Consider the following 22036-nt stretch of genomic DNA (forward strand, 5'->3'; position numbering starts at 1 on the left):
AAGTGAAACCAGTGTTTGCTATATGTTTCCCGCTGCATTATTATTCGGCAGGAAGCAGGATTTTTTTTTTACGTGCGATGCTCACTGGACATGTCATTCAAAGGAAACAGTTTTAAATATTTTCATCACAATAAGGACGCTTTCATTAGAAAAAAGAGTGTTACAGGGAAAGTGCTTAGAATAAAACGTAGTAAATTTACTGTTAGTCAATAAAAGATCAGTGGAGCGGATAAGTGTTTATACAAGTGAGAATGCTAGTGGCAGTGAGAGTGGCTGGGCAAGTGTGTGGGCTGAGGGGCGGAGCTCAATGTGTGTGTGTGCGGTAGTCTCTGAAGACCTGAGCAAACAGGTGAACACGGGGGGTTCTTTAGAAACGTGGGGGTCTTTAGAAAGAAATCACCAAAAGCAAGGGCTTGGCTTTAAAGTAATCTGCTGCGCACACCACTTTCGCCTTGCCACCCTGAGAGTAAAGGACCTGCCTGTATTGTCACCCACCTTCACTGCAAGTTAAACTGTGCACAGCATGCATTGTACTTTGAATAACAATCCAGTATTAAAGCTATAACATTCATAAGTCTGTGTATTCATGTTCAGATAAGGCATCGAGCGGTGTTCATCTGATTTGGGGGCTGGCAGCCAGCGGTGAAAGATTCACACGTATTTTTTTTACGGTGGTTATAATTTGCTGCTCTTTAATTTGCTTTGAACGACTGAATCCTAGTCCCCTTGAACCCTTGGATCCATGTTGATTAGTAATAACCCATTTTTAGAGGACCTTGTCTGATTTATTTATATATTTAACATGCTGCTTTGGTATCTATTCGCACCACAAAACAATGACCATCGGTGAATCTGAAGACTGTTAAAAGCGGCATGAGTAATTGCTTTTTCTTTATTGGCTCTTTCAAGTCAAGGGTGAAGCTCCTTGGTTGAACGAGGATGGTGCTTCTACGGATTTGAGTTCGCGCCGGGAGGACACAGGTATTTGGGGAACAAAAATAAACCTGTTTTTGTTTCCAGCCAGGTGAAGTGAATGGGGCATGTGAGTGGCTTGAGGTAGCCATGCCCAGGTGAATTAAGAAGCACGGGCAGAGAGGTGCGTGCCTCTTGAACGGCCCTTGTAAACACATGGAAATCCCTCCACCCGACAGCAGTATGATCTGTGTTATTGCGTTCACTTATGCGCCCAAAATGAGCCAACGATCGTTCCTAAGAAGTTGCATTCATGATTATACAGCCAGGTATCACAGTTAGTAGTGTCGGTCTCACAGGTGGAAGGACGCGAGTTTAAATGCGGGTTAGGGTCTTGTCTCAACACATAATCTCTCTGTTGCTTGACAAAAAGAAATGGGAAAGTAGGTACGATTTTGTATTCAAATTAACGATGCTTTGCATACGGAGAGACTGGCCTCTGCCAAGAGAATGTGAACTACAAACTCTGGCTCGGCACTACCAGCAGATGCGAGTGCTGACCCATACATATTTAAACGCATTGATTTTGACTGATCGATTACAGTGAGGTTCAGCTCAGTTTCCTGCTAAATAAGGTAAAGGTGCTGCCCTGAACTTGCTTCATGATCCCACTGTGGCAGAAGGACCTCCACGAGAGGGGGCCCTAGGGAGCCCAATCATAGGGCACGCGGCCGACTCTTTTGCCCCGCCCCTACTGGACATCTGTGGGGGGAAAAAAGCTTCATAGCTCATTGGATTTCTCTAGGACAAATAAATATTCTGATTCAGATTCCGATTCCACACTGACCAGGCATTTTGGAGGGGGTGGAGTACCCACACTTTATCTCGCCAAACACAACCTGTTGATTGCCTAACTGTGGTGTACACGTCCATACTGGTGGGTGGACAGAGGCAGGGGAGTTTACGAAGCTTGCCAATTGTTTCACCCAACCACGCTGAGAGATGGATCCGGTGACCTCTGGATTGGAGGTTCAGCGTGCTATCCATGGATATTACAATGACGTCTGTCATTACATGTAGATATTGAAAAACGAGAAGCAGCTATCTGCAGGTATTTGCATTTAGCCTTCTTAACTAAAACCATTCACATTTGTACAAACGCACAGACGTTCAAATATATCACTTGAGAAAAATACATAACTATGATATGACCACATGTCAGTCAAAGTAAGCAACGCAAACGAAATAATGAGAGCGGGCATCTGAACAGCGGCCGTGAAGATCGAATGTGGGTTTTCTTCTTCTTTCTAACGTTCGTCCCATGCCACTTGAAATCCCACGCCACTGCCGGTGCCTTACAAAAGCGCGCAACCCGAGAACCAGGTGAGGCGACGGGGCGGGGCAAGGTGGTGCGCCCACTGGAGCGTGTAAGTGGCCGTCAAGTGCTGTGACTAAGCGCGGTTTAGACGCGGGCGGGGGGGCGGGCCGCCACTGTTGCACGGTGGAAACCCGAGCCCCAAACGATCAAACGCAGGGGAGAGGAACCATTCACTCGTGAAAGTGACCGGTGACGGGAAGAGGTGGGGGGGGGAAACAAAGGGCAGGTGACGTGTTGTGACTTGCGGTGTCAGCGGTTGACCGCGGTGCGCTGACAGACGATCAAAGGGGAGGCCGTGACGTTCGGTATTCCCACCTACTTGAGCGGTGGCGTAACCCAGGGGTAATTGCAAAAAGAGGCGTAGCGAGGACACGCGCGTGCGACTCTACAGGGCGTGCCTGGGCAAGGCCAAGGACTCTTGGGTCACCTGTGTTGTTCGCTTGCTGCTGAGGAACACTGACAGTTCAAAGGCAAATGCTTTCATATACGTTGAATGTAATGGACCAGGTGGCGCTGCAGTTTCAAAGTGCGCTACTCACAACCGGAATCGCGTGAGTTTGCAATCCTAGTTCAGGGAGTGGGGGTTAACTCTGACCTTCATTTCTCCAAGGTCGATGGAATTAGTGCCAGTTTGTGGGAACTCAACAGTAGTTCCCCCCCCCGTGGTGTGACTGGTGCTCGTGGTACAATTGTGGAAAGACCATCACTAGCTTTGGATCACATGCAGGGATAATTACAACCCCATGCACATTTGAGCTGGGAAATATCGGCTTTTGTGGATCGCATGTAGCTTTGAGCGTGTTTGTACGGTTTCCCACGATGCTCCCCAAAGGATATATTTTTTTATAGATAAAATCGACCTCAAGCAAGTTGTCTCACTCACTGGGTGCACAGGTGTGTGCTGCTCACGGAGGAGCAACGCTTGACCATTTCCACAGCTGCCTAGCTGCATTCATGCAGGCAGGACCTAATTGCGGCATTCAGTAAACGTGTGTGGTCTTAGAACTACCACCCACGAGCATGTGCACTGTCTTATATAGGCTTATTTGATATTGATTATAGCATTTACATTGCATGCAGCAAGCATATCGTCACATAGAACCAGATAACAGGGAATGTGTGTGTGTACTTGTGTGTATAAGGATGTGCGTGAGGAGTGGTAGTGTAGTGGTTAGCGCACTGTTCTTTGAACCCATTGACTATAGAGTTCAATTCCCACTCGACCAATAACAGTTGAATATTTGCACAGGTCCTGAGCATAGCCTAGATTGACTCACCCTCAAATGAGTACCCGGCGTGGTGTATAAACATCAGTACTAGGGAGAAGAAAGCAGCCGGGCATGGTGTTGGCAAAGTCACGTAGGTGAAAATAAAATAACAAAAACATCACGACGTTTCGGCCACAACACAAGCGGCCTTCATCAGGTGAAGGGACGAGACTGTCTGGAAGACAGCGCTGGAGTGTCCTCCAGACAGTCTCGTCCCTTAACCTGATGAAGGCCGCTTGTGTTGTGGCCGAAACGTCGTGATTTTTTTTGTTATTTTATTTTCACCTACGTGACTTTACCCAATAGAACCAAAGAGTATGGATCCTAGCAGTCACGAAAGCTTTAAATCTAGAATGGTGTTGGCAACTCATCCCTTAATGTGCCGTTCCAGCCTTCAGAGGTACTCGCTAACAGCATTTGCCCCAACAGTCTGTTCAAGGCAATGTGCAATATGGGTTCGTTATCTTTTTATGCACGTGTGTATCACGAGTGTCAAATAATATTGGATCTTTCCCCAGGGCTTTCAAAGGATTACTTAGCTTTAAATGAGTGACTGGTAATTGTGTGTATGTCTGCACGATTGTAAGGACTAGATTGGCAAATTCAGCCAGGATATTTCTGATTATACTGTGCAGGCCTTTGTAGGTGCTCCTTCAGTCTGTATGCATTCATGTGTGATCTTTGTCTCGGTATAACGTGATGAATCTAAACCAGGGCAGCCCAAATGACCCACAATTCAGAAATGTGGCATGCATTTGTTGCAGCAAACCTCTCAACCCACTGAGCCCCAATAATTAACAGCTGCAATTGGAACATCAGAACATCATTTTGTTGGGACAAATTGTCGATTATAGTTCCCCAAATTGACGTTTTCAGGTGCACAGCACTGGGTTTGTAGAACCACATTTCACGAACAACTAGTCAAAACGAATTGCCACCCCCCCCCACCCCACCATTCTCCAGCATCACCACCCGTCCCTTATCCCCACAACTGCGGCCCGCAAGAGTGAATTGAACAGTTAGTTGAGTTTTCCTGATGCCTGGGTGGTCCAATGTCTCAATTCTAAAGGGTCGCAGGTTCAATCTTCCATTTAGTCCCTTCCCCTTTTAACTCTGTTGTGGAGACGCAAATGCGCAATTAACCATTGCACCGTCTTTGGGGGCAGCGTTAAGACTGCTGTCCCATTTGCATACTCCAAGACATAACAACTCCCATGTGCACGTTGTAAGAAGCACGTACTGGCGTAATGGCAATGTTTATCCATGCAGCTTTCCCCTATGATCCGGTCTGACAGCACAAGGCATCCTGCTTAATATGATGTAATGCTGCTAAATATATCTTCCCTCTGCAAAGATATGCCAATAAACACTTAAATAGAAAGTAATCCCTTAAAACTATTCCCCCCCCCCCCTAATAATTCCTTCCAATATAAATCCCTCGAACATATCCGGAAGGGAAACATTATGTATTACAGCAAAGAGAAGCAAGCCACATCTTGTTGGAGATGTCTTTATTTGTTGTCGGAAGCTTTCGGATACCACACAGCCGGGAATTGAAACACGATTGCTGGTTCTACGTAGACACGAGCATATTGTCCCCGAATTTGAGCAAATTCAAAGAATTACATGCAAATTACTCAATAGGGACAATAAAGAGAAAGCATCGCCCCCTAATGTCAGACTAATGCCTCGGATCGCTCCTGGAAATGAGAACATTAAAGTCTCCTGAGTTCTCTTAACTCCTCTATTGAAAGCGTTGAGATTATAATTTTTTTTTTGGAGCAGGCCAAAGAAGACCGAGCAACATTATCTCTCTTGTGAGGGATATCTAAGAAGGCCTACATGGCCATTCTAAGCTAAAATCAATTCACTGCTGGATGGATGATTCCCCGAAGCAATCTACATCTCTCACAGGAGTGTTCCCTCCCTTGACCATCAACTCCGTTGTCGGTCTCAGCCACTGGCCATCATCCCTTCTTGCGATGCGTCCCACTCAAGCCCACTCACTCAATGAATGTGATGTCTCCAACTTACGTATGTTCCCCAATCCAAGTGCTCCTTCTTTCCGTTTCAAGTATGCACCTCTCCATCCTTATATGCACACTTCTCAACTTTTGCTCCATTTTCTCTGTCAGTGTCTATGACTATGATCCATTGTCGTGGATGTATGTTGAACGTCCGTCACACCTTGCGTAGCTAACCGTGCTGATCAGAGGTTCGGGGGAAGGGCAACAATCTAAACGCAAAAAGCGGTTATGAAGAAATTAGCGTTGAATCTACATCTACAACTGCATAGCTCTTGTAGCTTCCTAGTATCGGAAGGAAGAGAGTTCCCGACAGCCGCAGAAGCGCATATGAAAGTGCACGATGCAGCGACCGTCTTTGTTCGATGGCTCGCCAAGAGCTGCTGCGACAATAGCAGGTAATATTCACTGAATAAAACGTTATTCTTTAGGATTATCTCTATTTCTATTTTCACTATTAAGTTCAGTTTTCCAAACACACTCCGACCTGCTCATGTCTGCCTCTTTAGTTCAACATTTTGACTGACGTCCACTTTCAGTGACTGCCCCAGGTATACATTCTTTGTGATGTATCTCCCTGGCTGATATCCTCAATTGCCGAGCAAACTTATTGTAGTTTAACACGTAGGCATTGCGTCGTAACCTTCCACCACCCGACACAGCCAGTAAGGTTTGTCACGACAAAACAACGCACTGATTAATTACTACTTCAGCCTACCGCTGTGTTGGAGAGCAAATCCACAACATTTACAATTTGAATACAATGTTTCCCTGGTAATTACATCCAGCATCATCGGGCGATTTGCCAAAATAGTGAATCAGTCCACCTGAACCTTAGTGTACATGATACACTTTACATAATTTGCTTGGAAGTTCTTCTATAATTTCCCACAGCATAATTTCAGGGTGATATACGAATTAATTACTCTTATAATTTACTTCCTACATATTTTAAAATATGGCATGTTATATTCTTGGGTCTTTCGGTAAAGTCACGTAGATAGGTTCATAGAAAATAACAAAAAAATAACAAAAACCTATGTGACTTTACCGAAAAACCCAAGAATATAAATTCCTGCAGTCACGAAAGCTTTAAGTCAAAATGTGGGATGTTGTCTCTGATCTTACAGAATAGTGTTTTTGCTGTTGCCTTCATGCCTCCACCACTACTATCACATTCAATGATATGTTCATAGCTTAGCGGTGCAGCATTTGGGCAAGCAGAAAGGAAGAGCATTGGAAATCACAGACGTGCCCCAGCTGCCAGTTAATTTGTGAATACCACCATTAAGGCAACTCTGGAGCACCAGATATGCGATATAGACAGCATCATATAACGTAAATTTAGAGTAATTGGGTTTAACATGTCTTGTCAACCTGCCCTTCCTCCCAGAACTTGCAACGCTGTTCCCATGAAAAAAAAATACATTTGTATCGGTGTCCACTAAACTCCAGTTGAGCGCAAACAAGTGCAGTAAAGTTGGCAAAGAGGTCTGCTTGCATTTATTAACAGCAGGTGTGATGTTTTTTTTTCCAACCGCTGGTACCAATTTGGCAAAGACTGAATCCCACCAGGCCACACTTGGCAGGTTTCAACACCATTTGCTGTGGGAGAGATTTTTCATTCGTTTATTTAATTATTAATTTTCTCACACCGGGCTACAATAACAATGCATTTCATTTTTTCATTATATATATTTTTTAGAACATCCCTTCCTACTCCCACCCTTCCTTTAACCACAAGATTACAATCAATGATGGTATCGTAAAAAAGCAAGACTTCATCTCAGAAGTGTTTCGTTCCAAATGAGCCTCTTTTTAAAAAAAGAAAGTGTCTTGAAAAAAATTAACAGATGTAAACACGGAGTGAAATGCCTGTGCTGTGAATTCATACCAAAGCCCCCTTTTGGGAGAGCTACATTTGGGATTTGGGAATAGTGATACTATCCCAACCGGACCAGGTGTCTGCTCTGTATGTAAAGGCATATGTTACAGTTTTGCAATGTGATACTTCCCCGTCTTTAGAGAACTGCAGTGTCCCTGGCAAGGCCAGTGGCTTTGCAAGAATGCCACAAACCCATTCCACTTATGTTGAAACGGACACACACATTGTGCACATATTTGCTCCCTTCTAAAACAAGCGTTGAAAATGATCAGCACAACCTGTATTGTCAACAGAACTGAAAAAGCACATTCTTTTTTTCAATGCTGCAGTTGATTAAGAAACAAAATATTATATACACGTATATAAACAATGATGCTGCTGCCGTGGTGTAATGGTTAGCGAGCTGCACTTGCAATCCAGAAGTCGCCGGTTCGATTTCCTGGCGCGGCAAGTTGAAACGAAATAGGCTGCGTTTCTTGAATCACCCCACCTCTGTCTGCACGGCAGCATAGATTGGTTCACCACAGTTAGTCGATCTGCAGGTCGTGTATCGTGAAATAGTGGGCCAGCATGAAAGAGTAGGCCAAATACTCTCTCGTGGAGCTCTCTCGAGATGTCTGTAGTGGTGGCCCTTCCGCCAGCAGTCGTGTGAAGAAGAAAATAATCAGCTGATTATATATATGAAAATAAGAAATTGGTTATACTCGTAAAGTAATTCACCACAAGGTTTTTGAAACCGTTTAGATTTAACATTTTCGAGAAAAAACGTGGTCATGACAAGGGATAACATTATTCAACTTTCTGCTGCAAGGCATAAGCTGCGAGGCTGTGATAGAGCTAACACTGGCACCAAATCCATTTCCAAACCTATTCCAAATGTGTTCTTGGAACAGGCTAGTTGTTCAGACTATGCATGAATGCCACAGCACTATGGAAGCAAACCTGTAAAATGTCCGGTTACAAATTATACGCGAGTGTCTGAATCTTGTACTCGATTTACGTGGCCAATTTTTTTCTAAAATTATTCAAGTAAATCTTCGTTGGCATGTCCACATTTACATCATCATCCATGATCTATCTGCTAGTCAATGAAAGCCTCTCCAAGCCATTACCATCTCATGGTCTCACGATTCAATAACCTATCTCGCTCCTGTAAGTATGTTGAACTTATTTTGCACCAACCGTGCTAATCGGAGGTGACGTGAATCCACCTCTGCGGTGGACATCCTCTTGGGCACGTTACCTCCTTTGGCTACTACTCCACCGTTAGTCTCGACTACTGGCTATGATCCCTGCAAGTGTCGCGTTCACTCCAAGTCCACTTTCGCATTACGTGACCGTCCTTCACCAATATTCACACGGATGCACTAAAATTAACCGTTCAAAGTGCATACAAAATATTACATTATGCAAATAAACAATTATCAGTTTACTTATATTACATTTTGTAAACATATTTAATGGGACGCATAATAGTTATACTTTCCATGAGTAAACAATGGGATACATATGTAGGAGCCACTCCTCTGTTTCCATCAGTACCCTAGTTTAATTTGTGGACAGTTCATAACAAATACTTTAATGATACCAATTATTCCTTGCTTGAAAGGTTGACCTACAAATGTATGCGACAAAAAAACAAATGTACTGATTTTGAAAGAATAAAGTCATTAAAGTTAATTGAAAATTAAAGTGGATAATTGTTAACAAGTCTTATTCTAACAGCCAGGAAGTCAAATGATTTATATAATGTACAGTAATCTCAGCAGCTTAATGAGTGATCATAACTCATCAGCTATTGTGCCTTCATATTTTACAGCCAATCACAAGGCCAAAAACCCTTATGAATAAAACAAAGACACATATCCCCCGTATAACGTTAACAGACTGTTGGGGCAAGTGCTGTTCGCGATCAACTATGAAGGCCGAAAAGGCACACGAGGGGGTGGGTGGCCAGCACCACGCCCAACCACCTTTGTCTCCCCAGTGGCCATGTTTACACATCGCACCAGGTACTCATTTGAGGCTGAGTCGACCTAGGGGAGTAACAGAACCGGTTCAGATAATCGTCACTGGTGTTGACCGTGAGTAGGAATTGAACTCGGGTCGCCAGGTTCATAGTGTTGTGCGCTAACCACTACACTACCGCACACGTCAGATAATTTTCGTATATGTGTATAAGTCGTATAAATCAGGAGCGGGAGGCACACACTGTTCTATGATCCCAGTACCTCAGTTGGATTCCTTGCCATGGATCATATTAGCAATCCATATCTGAATGTGTCCTAGATCTCCCCTTGGTCAACTCAGCCTTAAAACGAATACCTGTTGCTGTGTGTAAGCATCAGTGCTGGGGAGATAAAGGCGGCTGGGCATGATGCTCGCCATGTCGCCCCTCGTGTGCTGTGACATCTTAATAGGTGCTCCCTATTCGCACTTGTCCGAGCCGTCTGTTCAAGGCCAGATGGGAGATCTTTTGTCTTCTGAGATGAAGATGTTCATCATGGCCAAAGCCGTTGACACCACCACACCTCGTCGTCAACACTTTATGCCCTCTGTCAGATCCTACAGATTTCCCTTGGAGGCTCCCAACGTATTGTCTAGGTCTACTCTTCCCCTTGGTCGCCTGTCTCTGCAATCGACCCTGCCCCATCCTGCACACATCCCACCCAGCACAACCGTTGTTTTTTTTTTGTCACTTCATATCCAAAAACGCTCACATGCCACGTTATCTTCCGAACTTGTGCATTCATCACGCTGCCTTGCCACAAAAAAGTCCTAGCATCTGTCTCAACACCTGCCTGGGCTCAAATGCCAACAACTTATTTCCGAGCTGCTTATCGGGCATCCAACTCTCTCATCCGTGCGGCAACACAGTCCTCGTCTTTGTAGAATAAATGGGTAGCGGTGGAACAGTCATGCATTTGGCCCAATACTCTTAATAGTTTGGTTTTCAATTTGCTTTTATTTTTCTCCAAATTGGGATCATGCAAGTATATGTGTATGTTGAACTTCTTTCGCACCGTACATAGCCAACCGTAGTAATCGGAGGTGTGCTATGAGTGTCATGTCATGACGCAAAGTATGCATTTAGAACACTTGCAAAAGCAGTACAACAACGTCAAATGTTAAAAACCACCCCACATGCAGATACGAGGCAGCACACGTTTACACATACCTTGCTGCAGAGAAATGTCAACTGAATGGCAGTCAAATAAAAAAAATATATACATTCTGGGAAAATTATTTTCTTGATGTTTTTCACAAGTGTACTCCACTTGTGCTGTTGGCATCAGGAACTCTCTCAGTACAGTCCACAGAAGACAATAAAATAAAATTGCTTCTGAGATCTCCTCACGTGATTATCCACGCAAGTGGGTGTGCGGCTGCAGTTTCCACACGCTCTATTGTGTAAATATTTGGAATATGACAACTAAACCAAGAATTGTTTTTTTTTCCCTTCACAGAGCAGAAATGTTGCCATATTCGCTGGAAGTACCAAGTTTCATTGGATGTGTGTGTACAGTAATTGGTGACTGGATTGAGACTATCAAGTCGTAACACTTGAGAACCGGGTTTAAGCACACTTGGCTGTATGGATTTGAACCCGAGACATCGGCTATGCTGTCTCAGTGCTCTCGTCTGTGAGCCTATATCTAACGCAAATGTATTTATTGTTTTTAAAGAGTGGGTACACATATGTATCTAAGTATTCTACACGTGCATTCCGTAAACTTCCATGTGTGGAGAATTGTGTGGATTTCTATGTTTCGGCATCTGTGGAGGTGTGTGCCAAGCATTTGGTTGTAGCTGTGTGTTTATGTGTTTCCATTTTTGCCAGTGTTTGCTCTGCGCGCTTGCACGTCCAGTTATAGAAGTGCATGTGACCTTCATGATCAAGTGGCAGTTGTGCAAAAGTAAAGCGCAAATGTGGGTGTCTATACAGAGGGTAAGTAGTGCAGTGGTTAGGGGAACGGTTGTGTTGTGGCTGGCGTATTGCGCTACTAACCCAGCAACCCGAGTTAAATTCCAACTCACGGGCAACATCGGTGATGAATTCATGAAAGGGTCCTAGGCTAACTTAGCCTGAAATTAGTACCTAGTGAATTGTGTAAACATAAGCATTGGACAGGCAATGGAGGACGCACGTTTTGCAGGCCACCCACCGTCTCGTGTGCTGTCGACTTTGAACACTTGGCCCACCATCATGTTAAGGCTATAGGGGTACTTTGTCTTTGTGAAGATGAAGCAGTGCACGGCGTGAAAGTAAGTGTGTTGGTATCTGAACAAGGTCTAGGTCTCCCCTAGGGTGACTTAGCCACAAATGAGTACCCAAAACAGCATATTCACATGAGAACTTTGGAGACAAAATGCAAGCAGGTGTGGTATTTTTACAATCATTTAATGCAGCTTATGTAGTAATCTTAGTAATAGTTTTTTTGTGCATTTCAAAGAAACTACCAAATTATATATGTATGAATGTGTGTACACTTGTACTCCAACAGACGTGGCCAATCATTTGAGCGAGAATGTGTGCTCGAAATTTGTAAAACAATTAAAGTGGTTGGTTGACCCTGGACCTTTAAAGCATTTTCGTAAAGCACAGCTTTAGTCAACTTCAAAGATTGCCACAAATCCCATTGCTCCCACTAGCAGCGTGATGTTTCAGTCATATATTATTTGGCATATTCTTATCCACTGAAGCAATGTGCTGGAGAGAGAGAGAGAGAGAGAAAAAATACTACTGTCAGAATAAATTCATGAACATTACATTGTCCCTTCACAATCGGTGGATTGACATTGCATGTTTGTCAACAACTTGCTGACATACGAGCTGACGGCCCTCCCCTCCTCCATCCAGGCGACCAGGCTTCTCGCTCGTAGACGCACAATCTCCACGCGCTAGCGAACGCGCCCGTGTTTGCGAATGTCCGAATGTTCGTGCGCACGGGTCAGCGTGCGTGAACACGCGAGTGCGTGAATGTTACTTGTAAAAAAAAAAAGTGGCAGCCTGGCAAGCAAGTCTCTGCACCCCCCCCTCCACCACACACACACAAGCGCGCTTTCGTTTCCCACAGCGCAAGATGCATACCTCCGCTCCGCAGCTGTTTGCGCAAAACGCTCCACCGTTCCCAGCCAGGATCACTCCCAGCTGCTGCTGCCGTCGCGAGCGCGAGACCACGACGGCGACGACGCGTTCAGCTTGCACGCCCCCTCCTCCTCCCGCCTGTCCCGCTGTAAACACAGCGAGCCATCGGCACGCACGCGGCTCACGCGCTCAACTCACGCACGCGGCTCACGCGCTCAACTCACGCACGCGGCTCACGCGCTCAACTCACGCGCGAGATCTCACTCGCAATCACACGGGCAAAATAACGTCCTCCCGTGCTAATTTTTTCTACATTTGAGTGGTTGGATTTTTGTTTTATTTACCGTCGTCAAAGTGCACGTTAGGAGCTACACAGGCATGTCACACACACACCCCCCTTTTTATATTGTAGGTATTGCGCTGATACGGATATAACATCGCCAAGCTCGGTTGAGCGAGAGAGCTCAATGTCTCGTGCACGTTCAAAAAACGGCGTTGGTAATGTTACGTTTTAACGTTTTTAATTTGCTCACGTCAAAACGCATGCGTGAGCTACAACAGCTATGTGATCGTGACCAGACAAATGTGCAAATTTGAAATTCTGGCACAACTAAATTCTATGTATTGTGTACTTATATATGTATATGTCATCACGGGTGGGTTGATTTTCAAATTATGTTTGGTATCAAACTTCAGCTCATCATCCCACAAGGGTTGATCAATTTAGGATGACGGTGTTTGTGTGAAGTCGGTCGATGTCCTCCAGACGTGGCAATGCGGAATTGTTCACCATTGGCTCAGGACTGCAGGCAGCAATAAGTGACCACAGAAATATTTCTGAAACCTGGAGATTCCGTGACTTTTGGAAGTCAATGTGTCCGATTGTTTTTATTAATACATTATTTGGCAATACACGTCATCTCAAAAGGCTTCTTGGGGCTTTTAGCCATAGCATGTTGGTTAACGGCATCACCCCATGCATTCGTAGTCAATATTTCCACAATTACATTGTTACGTCTTGAAACCTTTGAAAGTTTGTATTTTTTTCCAAACGAAATAATCAGACATTTTCAATTAAACGAGTGTGATGGGCCCATTAGTAATGACTACAAGCCATTTGTCAAGCATAATTTTTAATATATTTTTTATAACAAAATGGGACTGAGATTTAACATTCAATGCGGATATTTAATGCACATTACGAAACGTTAAGCCCGTTCATAAATGATTCAGGACTCCAATAAGCATTTAAGAGCTACAACACAAGCCGTTACAAGGTGCCCTACAATGTCGGCTCTGGGCTACAATAAACAGAGGCCTACTGGGGAGATGATGTGTGATAAAATGCTTATGTCTAGCAGCGGGTTTTTCCACATGGAGATTATATGAGTGTATCACTCATATTAAGAACCATCAACCTTTCGGTATTTTTTGGGCATTATTACCGCTACACTACATGACCAATTGTATCGGCTAGTCTAATTAAACAAAAACAAATGTCTTGTCCTTGTTACCATGAAGCTTCACTTTACTCTTTACAAATGTTATTTTAAAAAGTCAAACTGTGTTCTCGTTTCGATTTAAAGCTTTCGTGACTGCAAGGATTCATCTTGTTTGGTTCTTTCGGTAAAGTCACATAGAATGAGAATAAAATAATAAAATAAAATATGACAATAAAATTCTCACGACGTTTCGGCCACAACACAAGTGGCCTTCTTCAGGTGAAAGAACAGAACTGTCGGGACGACGGAGCTTCAATTAACGCTAAGATTCGCAGCGTCTATTAAGCTCGGTGAGAGGGGTAAAGAGCCTTGACAAAGGAGTTTACATATCAAAGCAGGAGAATTTAGCATTGAAAAAAGCTGAGGGATTAGCTTGTGACAGAAATAGCTGTGTTAAAGTCAAAGTTTAAATATCAACAGAGGCAACTATAAAGTAAACCATTCTACGTGACTTTACCGAAAGAACCAAAGAAGATGTGCTCTAATTCTCATTTAGCTGGTCCTTAACTCGTGGTGGAAATGAACTTTCTATGGAAGGGACTAGTCTTCCCATAGGTCAACTACTTCACCACAAAAATGGAACTCAGTTTTTTATCGACTATGGAAAGGAGCTGGGCTGAGTCAATACTTGACCAAGATTCGAACTCACCCACACACGTATGTAGTATAGTTTATACATGTATGTATAATATACATCATATCTACAGAGTACTATACGCATATGTTGGGGATAAGTAACATAACTTGACTTGGTTATTGTTTATCGTCATCATCATCAGCTATGGTCAATCCACTACTGGATGAAGTCATCCCCACCTCTCACGATCCTGCTCTATCATAATCCACTGGCAATTACATCACTTCATCTCCTTGAGCCGGCATCCTTTCAGACGCGTTCCATACCTTGGTTGTTGTGTATGTTGACTGGATATGATGCACAAGGACCAGGCATTTGTGCAGGTGGCCTCAGCCAGCATTTTATACCAGAGGCAAAGGCATCTCTGTCACAAACGACTACCCCACCAGAGTGTAGTAAGCTTCAACTGGCAATATTGACGACAAAGCATTCCCCGTAGGTCAGTGTTAGCAGGAGAGAAGAGACTCAGCATATTACGCATGAGGGTATATGGGAGAGGAGATAGGGACAACAAAGAATATGAGAGTACTCTCGGTAATATGACATTCATAACCTTTTACAAACTAATAACATTTGCTTTTGAAATATATGTTGTAACAATGACGGTGCTGGCCAATGTGGAATGCCCGTCGGGTATGATCTGAGCAGCAGGTAAAGCACTTTCAGTGAGTAAATCTACAAAAGCCAATACCTGTGCTCCGGCAATACAGTGGTATCTCCACGGTTCAATGAGAATCAGGGGGTACTTTTGTCCGGCTTGAGTCTGTGCCAGGGCAGCACGCCACCACTCAAGCCAGCCATCACATAAATATTCCCAAGTTTAGACAGCGGTGACGGCCTGCAATCTTTCTTGAAATTTACAGCATGCGGTAGGGGTGAGTGGTGCTCTCCAGATCATATACGATAAGTGAGGTGGGTCTTTTTTCTTGATCTAGTTAAAACAACGTGTACCCTCCGCTATATTACTGTGATGATTGTTTTTTCATAAAGGCATTATGCATACTTTTGTCAGGCCTGGACATGTATCGTATGTAAAGCACAACGATCTTATGGACGCTCGAGACGAGTGCTCTTGTTTTTGTGTGAAAAGCGATTAAGGCTGGCAAAGCACCCAAAAAAGGTGGCGTGGCTAATATCATGGTTGTCTGTCTTTGTTTCCTCGTTGCTGATAATTCACACCCCAATGCCAAGTAATGTATTTAGGCTGCATCGACTTTAGGGAGGCCAAGGCTAGCTTAAGATACCAAGTGTGAACGATATCCATGGCTAGAAACTGAACCCAGGTCACGAGGATTGTAAGTCCCATCGCGTTATCCACTTGATTGAAACTTACCACAGAAAATAAATGCATCATCTATATTTGAATTGTATGTATATATACGATATATATATATTTGAAATTGTAGTGTAGTGTAAAGGTCAAGAGGTCACCAAGACCAATGAGCGTTTTTGACCACATCTCACAGCTTTATTTGCAGCCTTGTCACAGCTTTAGGGATTGAACACGTGATGGGATGGGAATTTGATTTATTTTTGCATAATTATACTCACATACTTTTAACAATCATCATACATTTGAATGTATGTAAAATGAAAATACAAATGTATGCCTATCTTTACGGAATTAAATAAAACATGCTCATGCCATTGTGATATGCAACATAGGATGCCGCTGATGATGATGATTCTGAGTGTTTTATTTTCCACAGAAGGATGCAACATTTATCGTGCTGTATATTCTAATATTTAACTGCACAATGTATTCCAGTGGCTAGAGGAAAGTGCTAAACTTGTGCGTTGTTTCCGAGTGCTACATTAAAAAGTAACAGTTGTGGAAGACAAAACATATATATTATATAGTTCCTAAAACAACTGAACGTGATTGAAAATGAACTTGGATGAATTACACGCGAGCCTTCGTAAAATATTCGCGCGTTCAATCACGGCCGCATGTCGCTACTGCATGGGGCAGCGCCGCCTCCTGGCGAGCTCGCCGCGTGAGTCTGTCCAGTCGAGTCACAAAACTTGTTACACTTGGACGATCATTCCCACAAACGAAGAGACTAACAAAAAATAAAAAAAATGTACAACAACAAAAAGTCAAGGCGGCAGCACATCAAATTCAGCTTAGAGCTAAATCTTGACTTAAAGCTTTCGTGACTGCAGGAATTCATATTCTTTGGGTCTTTCGGTAAAGTCACGTAGATAGAATAATAAAGTAATAAAAAATATTATTTATTATTCTATCTACCCAAAGACCCAAAGAATATCAGCTTATAGCGTTTCATTTTAAGGTAAAACACCCTTCGTCTCCATTCAACCTTAGATAATTACAAGACCATTTATTTGAAAACGAGATTTAAAGGTGACGATGTATGTACGTAAATATGTTGAACTTCTTTTGCACCGTATGTAGCCAACCGTGCTAATCGGTGGTGCGGGGAAGGACGGCATGTGGTAACATCATGTATCATGTATTGTTTTGTTTGTGTAAGCACTGTTAACGTCTTACGTCATGGTACCTATACTGTCAGCCCCAAAGGGTATATTGACTCGACTCAAGATCAGGATTGAAATTTCTGATCGAGAAACGAGTGCTTTAACCACACAACCAGCTTGTCACGTTAAAATAATTACTGAATAAATTAGGATTGATATTACAACGGGACACCCTTACATCATGAGTAGTTTACTTAATCGGAGTTTCAGGTAAATCATTATTCTCATCGAAATTACATGAAGTCTTTCAAAAGTGACAAATATCACTCGCTGGCTTCCAGATGCATTAAAAAATGTCCCTGTTAAGTTACTCATGTCACGTGATATAATACCCTCTGAGATGGCAAATAGGACTTTCCTGTAAACTACCAACACAGTGTTGCCATGTTCTCTGGTAAACGTCTATCTGCAACGTTGTCTTTTGGGTCAAAAGGTTACATTCAGAGGTTGCCCTCTTCCTCAAAGCCGATGAAGGCATGCTCATTTGTAAAGGAATGCCAGCCCCAAGTAGAGCATAAGCCCACTGCTGTACAGGACAGAGGACGAGGCAGCGATTACTGTGCCTCACTACCTGAACCATTTGCTGAACATTACTCACAGACGTAGCGATCTCCTATCAACGTTTACAAGCAAGTTTCCCACATTGTAAGTGAATTCCCATTTGTAAACTAACACAGTACGAAGAATAACATATGCTCTATGATCATATTCAATGCATTCCTAAATGATTATGCTCACCACATGCTATGCACATTTATTTATAATTTCAGAAATGTTCTAGAGAGGTGGATAACCTATTGAGCTTTGGGGTGGGGAGTACGTATGTGTGTGTCTGTTGAACTTCTTTCGTTCTGTACGTAGCTAATAACCATGCTGATCCGAGGAGTGATGCCTGGTGTAGCACATTGGGTCCCTGCCCAATCCCTGGGCATTCACAGAGGGTACGAACAGGTTCTTAAAGTACAATTGATATTCTCAGCTCTTTTCATGAACGAAAGTGGACATTGTTTTAAAAGTCCACATATTACGTATATATCTATGTCAGGTGATTATATATTATTAAATATATGAAGCCAACAACATATTTGCACAGTGGAAAATATTTCCTGTCATGATTCACCTGAGAAGGGCATATTGAGATGCCAAAAGTAGCTGTCTCCTCCGGGTTTGCTACGACTCTGCTGCCCGGAGGTAGTTCTGGAAAGGACACCATTGTTATTAATGTGCATGCCCTGATGCCAGTTACACATTGGGCTTATTTATGACCCGCTTCGACTGAACATCTGTGAAAAAAAGAGCTGTATAACTCAACGGATTCCTCCATTACAAAATACAAAATTTGATTCTTATAATTGCTGATTAATGATGGAACGGTTCATTTGTAACACCTGAGAAGTTATACTAAAATATGTTATAGATAGAATGCATATATAAGCACACACGATGCAAGTGTAATCACTACTGTTTGAACATCATTATCTTTTTGGTGAGTTAAAAGTAAAATTGTGGCCGGGATTAAGTAATAAATATGTACATATTAATGTGCATAGTATAAATGTACGGACATATGTGCATATGTAAGTGTCCTTCATATAAACGTGTTGGAGCAGGTAGCACATTGGGTTACGCACCATGCTATGAATATTTGCTAACACAGTTCAAGTCCTGGCCATGTCTAACAACAGTCACGAGTAATATCTGAACCCATCATGAGCACCCCCCCCCCCTCCTCCTTTATCAAACCTACCCTGGCCAGCACTGTGAGGTATAGCTATACAACTCCTATGACACGGCATGGGGAAGCCTTCATCCAGCAGTGAATTGACAAAGCGCTGTAAAGTACTGTTCTTCTTATATGCGCATCTTGAATAACCACAACTGCCCCCATTTGCCACTAAGTGGAGAGGGACAGTACCACGGCAGCTGGGCCAGGCTAGGTGCACTTTGAGGCCATGTGAAGTAGTGAAGGCCCACTATCAGGACACGGGGCGGACCCAGGTTCCATGGTAAGACTGACTGAGATGACTGAGATGACTGGCAGATGCACCACCTGGGCTCCCCACCATGGCAACGTGCCGTATTTTATCCACCCGGCGCTCCGCTCATTGTTGTGAGCTTCGCTCCTCTGCCCCTCCACTGTTGCTGGAGCACGACTGTCTCCAACTTTCCAGTCGCATCCTTCACGAGAATGGTGTATATGCACACATGCACATAACATCATTACCCAGCACGTACAATAGGAGTACACATATATATGAAATATGATCGCTCGCATGTGACTGCGCGGGCATAGTGGCTGTCTTTAGATTAATACATTATTTTGGATCTGTTTAATACATTTTCTTTTTACTGCGGATGAAAAAGAGCCACGGAAACAGCTGCGCTTGTCCCTTCATTATTTGTGTGGACTTTTTTTAGCATCGTAAGCCCAGCGTCCCATTTTCATCTTTGCTTGGAAATGCACTTTCGACCAGACACCCGTATCGGCATCTCGACATTTTAAACATTAAGCCAGTGGTACATGACCAACCGGGACAGAAGGATATATAATACACATTATAACTCTGGGGCCTAATCAATAAATCGATAAAAACTACTGTAATGGCACACAAATTATGTTAGTCAGTTACCTTTTTTTGTTCGAAGCAAATGTAAAAGAGTTCATAGGAAATGTAGAAAAGAGGATATTTTTTTTGTTGTTGTAAGAGATAAGCAATTGATTTTATTTTTTTGTAAGACAGACAGTGACTTGATGTTGAGAAGCATTGAATTACTATTGCATATAAATGTTTAGTAACATGAATCTGATGGATCGGTATGCATTAAGAGACATTTTCATTTTGGTGGAATCCCAGGACGAGAGACAGATAAGTGATGCATGACAAAAAAACTTCACAGACAATACATGTTTTCTATTAAAAGATACATCGCGAGATGAACGATAATTTGTTACCTTTAGTGTCACATTTATTTCAAGAACATTATTTATAAGTGCACTCTTATCTGCAAAAATACATTAGATAAGCACAAGATCATTTAACATAAGTGGGGACCTTACAGCTAAGTCGATGTTTCATCCATGCACCTTCACCAGGCACACCACAATACATGCTAAAGTGCCTTCATTGTCCCCTTCACTGTTACACACTCGGACAAAAAAAAAGTCATTTCAAGTTTTATTTTCCCGTGTGTTCCAAAAGAAAGTCTTGTAAAGCGTGTCCAGTCGAGCGATGAGAATTGGAGCAAGCGGATTTATGGCCTGCCTCGGGATAAGAGCACGGGACAAGCCAGGGTCTTTCGGTTGCCTGTATCGATCCCCTTTCTTAACAGCCTACTGTCCCTGAAGCTACCCAAGCCTTTCCCCCCAGTCTGACCCCTATACCCAATCCTTTCCTTGCCTTTCTCCCTCCCGCCAAGGTGCATCAGAAAGGTGTAATTGTGTGGAGGCAGGCAGTGAGCATTGATTGTGCCGCGAATGATGAATATAACCAACGATTCTGTGTGTCTGTACCTGCATATTTCTTTTTTTTTTTCAAACCACTCAAAGCTTCAGGATGTTTTAAGTGCTGCCAGCATCTGAATGTGGGTGAACGGCTGGGGACAATTGTGCCGAACCGCACCATCTCGTTGATTGATTTTTCGCGCTTACATTTGCCGAAGAAGCTTTGCCATGGTACTTAAATAATTTTAATTTAAAAAAAAACATGCCTTTGAATAAATAACACCAACCGATTAACGGCGCATAATTGCTTGCTCTGCCTGTTGAGGCTAATTGCTCACCCGGCACGAAAAAGTTACATTTCCGCCGTTTGTTCGATCACAACGGCCTGATGTCGGAATTGTTGAATTCTCACAATTGATTTTTGTGACAGAGAACTGGTCATCTGAAACAGAACGTTAGTTGCTGTTACATGACATACTATCGGCTGTCTCAGACGAAAGACTTTGCGAGATAGTGCTCGGTGTGCACAGAGGATTAAGCATTTTCATGTCCCATGTGAATTTTCTAATCTCGTTCATATTAGCCATCCATCTTAAAACGGTGCACGTACTTTACGTATGCATTTATTCATCCATTTTATTAATATTCACACATCTGGGGGCCTCTATTTTACAGAAGTGACACTTGGCAGTGCGTTGCCGGATGCCATAAACACAGAGACTCGCGTTTCATCAGGTCACTCGCTCTCACCAATGTCCGCTGTGCGCTTATCCTCGCGTGAGTAAGGTGGGATGAGGGTCCCGCGAAATTCGTCATGTTTAGTGCGACTGGCAGGTTTTAATCTCGCCCCATGAGATCATGCCCTGCCTGTGAAGCTGCCTACAAGGTTCGCCGGTGTTCCCACTGAATGGTAGGGTTAGCTGACAGCCTGTTCTGTAAGAGACGGCTAAATGTCTAAATTTCCTCCCTGGGCCATTGGGAGTGACCGACTATGATTTATTGGTGCTGTCAACAGACAGCTACCCCTTGTCTGCCCCTCGGATCAAACTCGTCCTTTCAACTGGACCTGAGGAATAAATAAAAAAAAGTTGCGATACGTGTGAACATTTCAATCTTGAGCGTTCACAGTCGCTGTTTGTAATAGACTTACGCTAATTGGCGTGGCCACTCAGCGATAATTGGGACCATGAATTTCCTTGAGGGTTGGAGCTCCTCCACCCCCCCCCCATTCCAAATCACCCTCGCTCTTGCTGCAACTAAACAACACCAGCCTAAATGGAAAAGTTCCGTAGACAAATGTTTTAGTTCAAGATCATTTGGGGAGATTGATTTTCGCAAAAGTGTAAATTGGAGCGACTGCACCCTTTTACAGCATGTGATTACGATAGAAAAACGCATAT

The 22036-nt window shown here is 43.3% G+C and overlaps 1 long non-coding RNA gene across 1 annotated transcript in view; it reads right to left on the reverse strand.

Moving 5' to 3' along the window:
• Positions 1 to 12781, reverse strand: part of LOC116940848 (uncharacterized) — a 32599-nt gene extending 19818 nt beyond the window's left edge. The window contains exon 1 of the long non-coding RNA XR_004402606.2: positions 12560 to 12781. This is a non-coding gene — a long non-coding RNA (uncharacterized LOC116940848). The remainder of the gene's footprint in view (positions 1 to 12559) is intronic.
• Positions 12782 to 22036: the final 9255 nt, after the last annotated feature.

This window comes from Petromyzon marinus, chromosome 10 (genome assembly GCF_048934315.1).
Source record: "Petromyzon marinus isolate PM22_M1 ecotype Great Lakes invasive population chromosome 10, UKy_Petmar_22M1.pri1.0, whole genome shotgun sequence".
Lineage (NCBI taxonomy): Eukaryota > Metazoa > Chordata > Hyperoartia > Petromyzontiformes > Petromyzontidae > Petromyzon > Petromyzon marinus.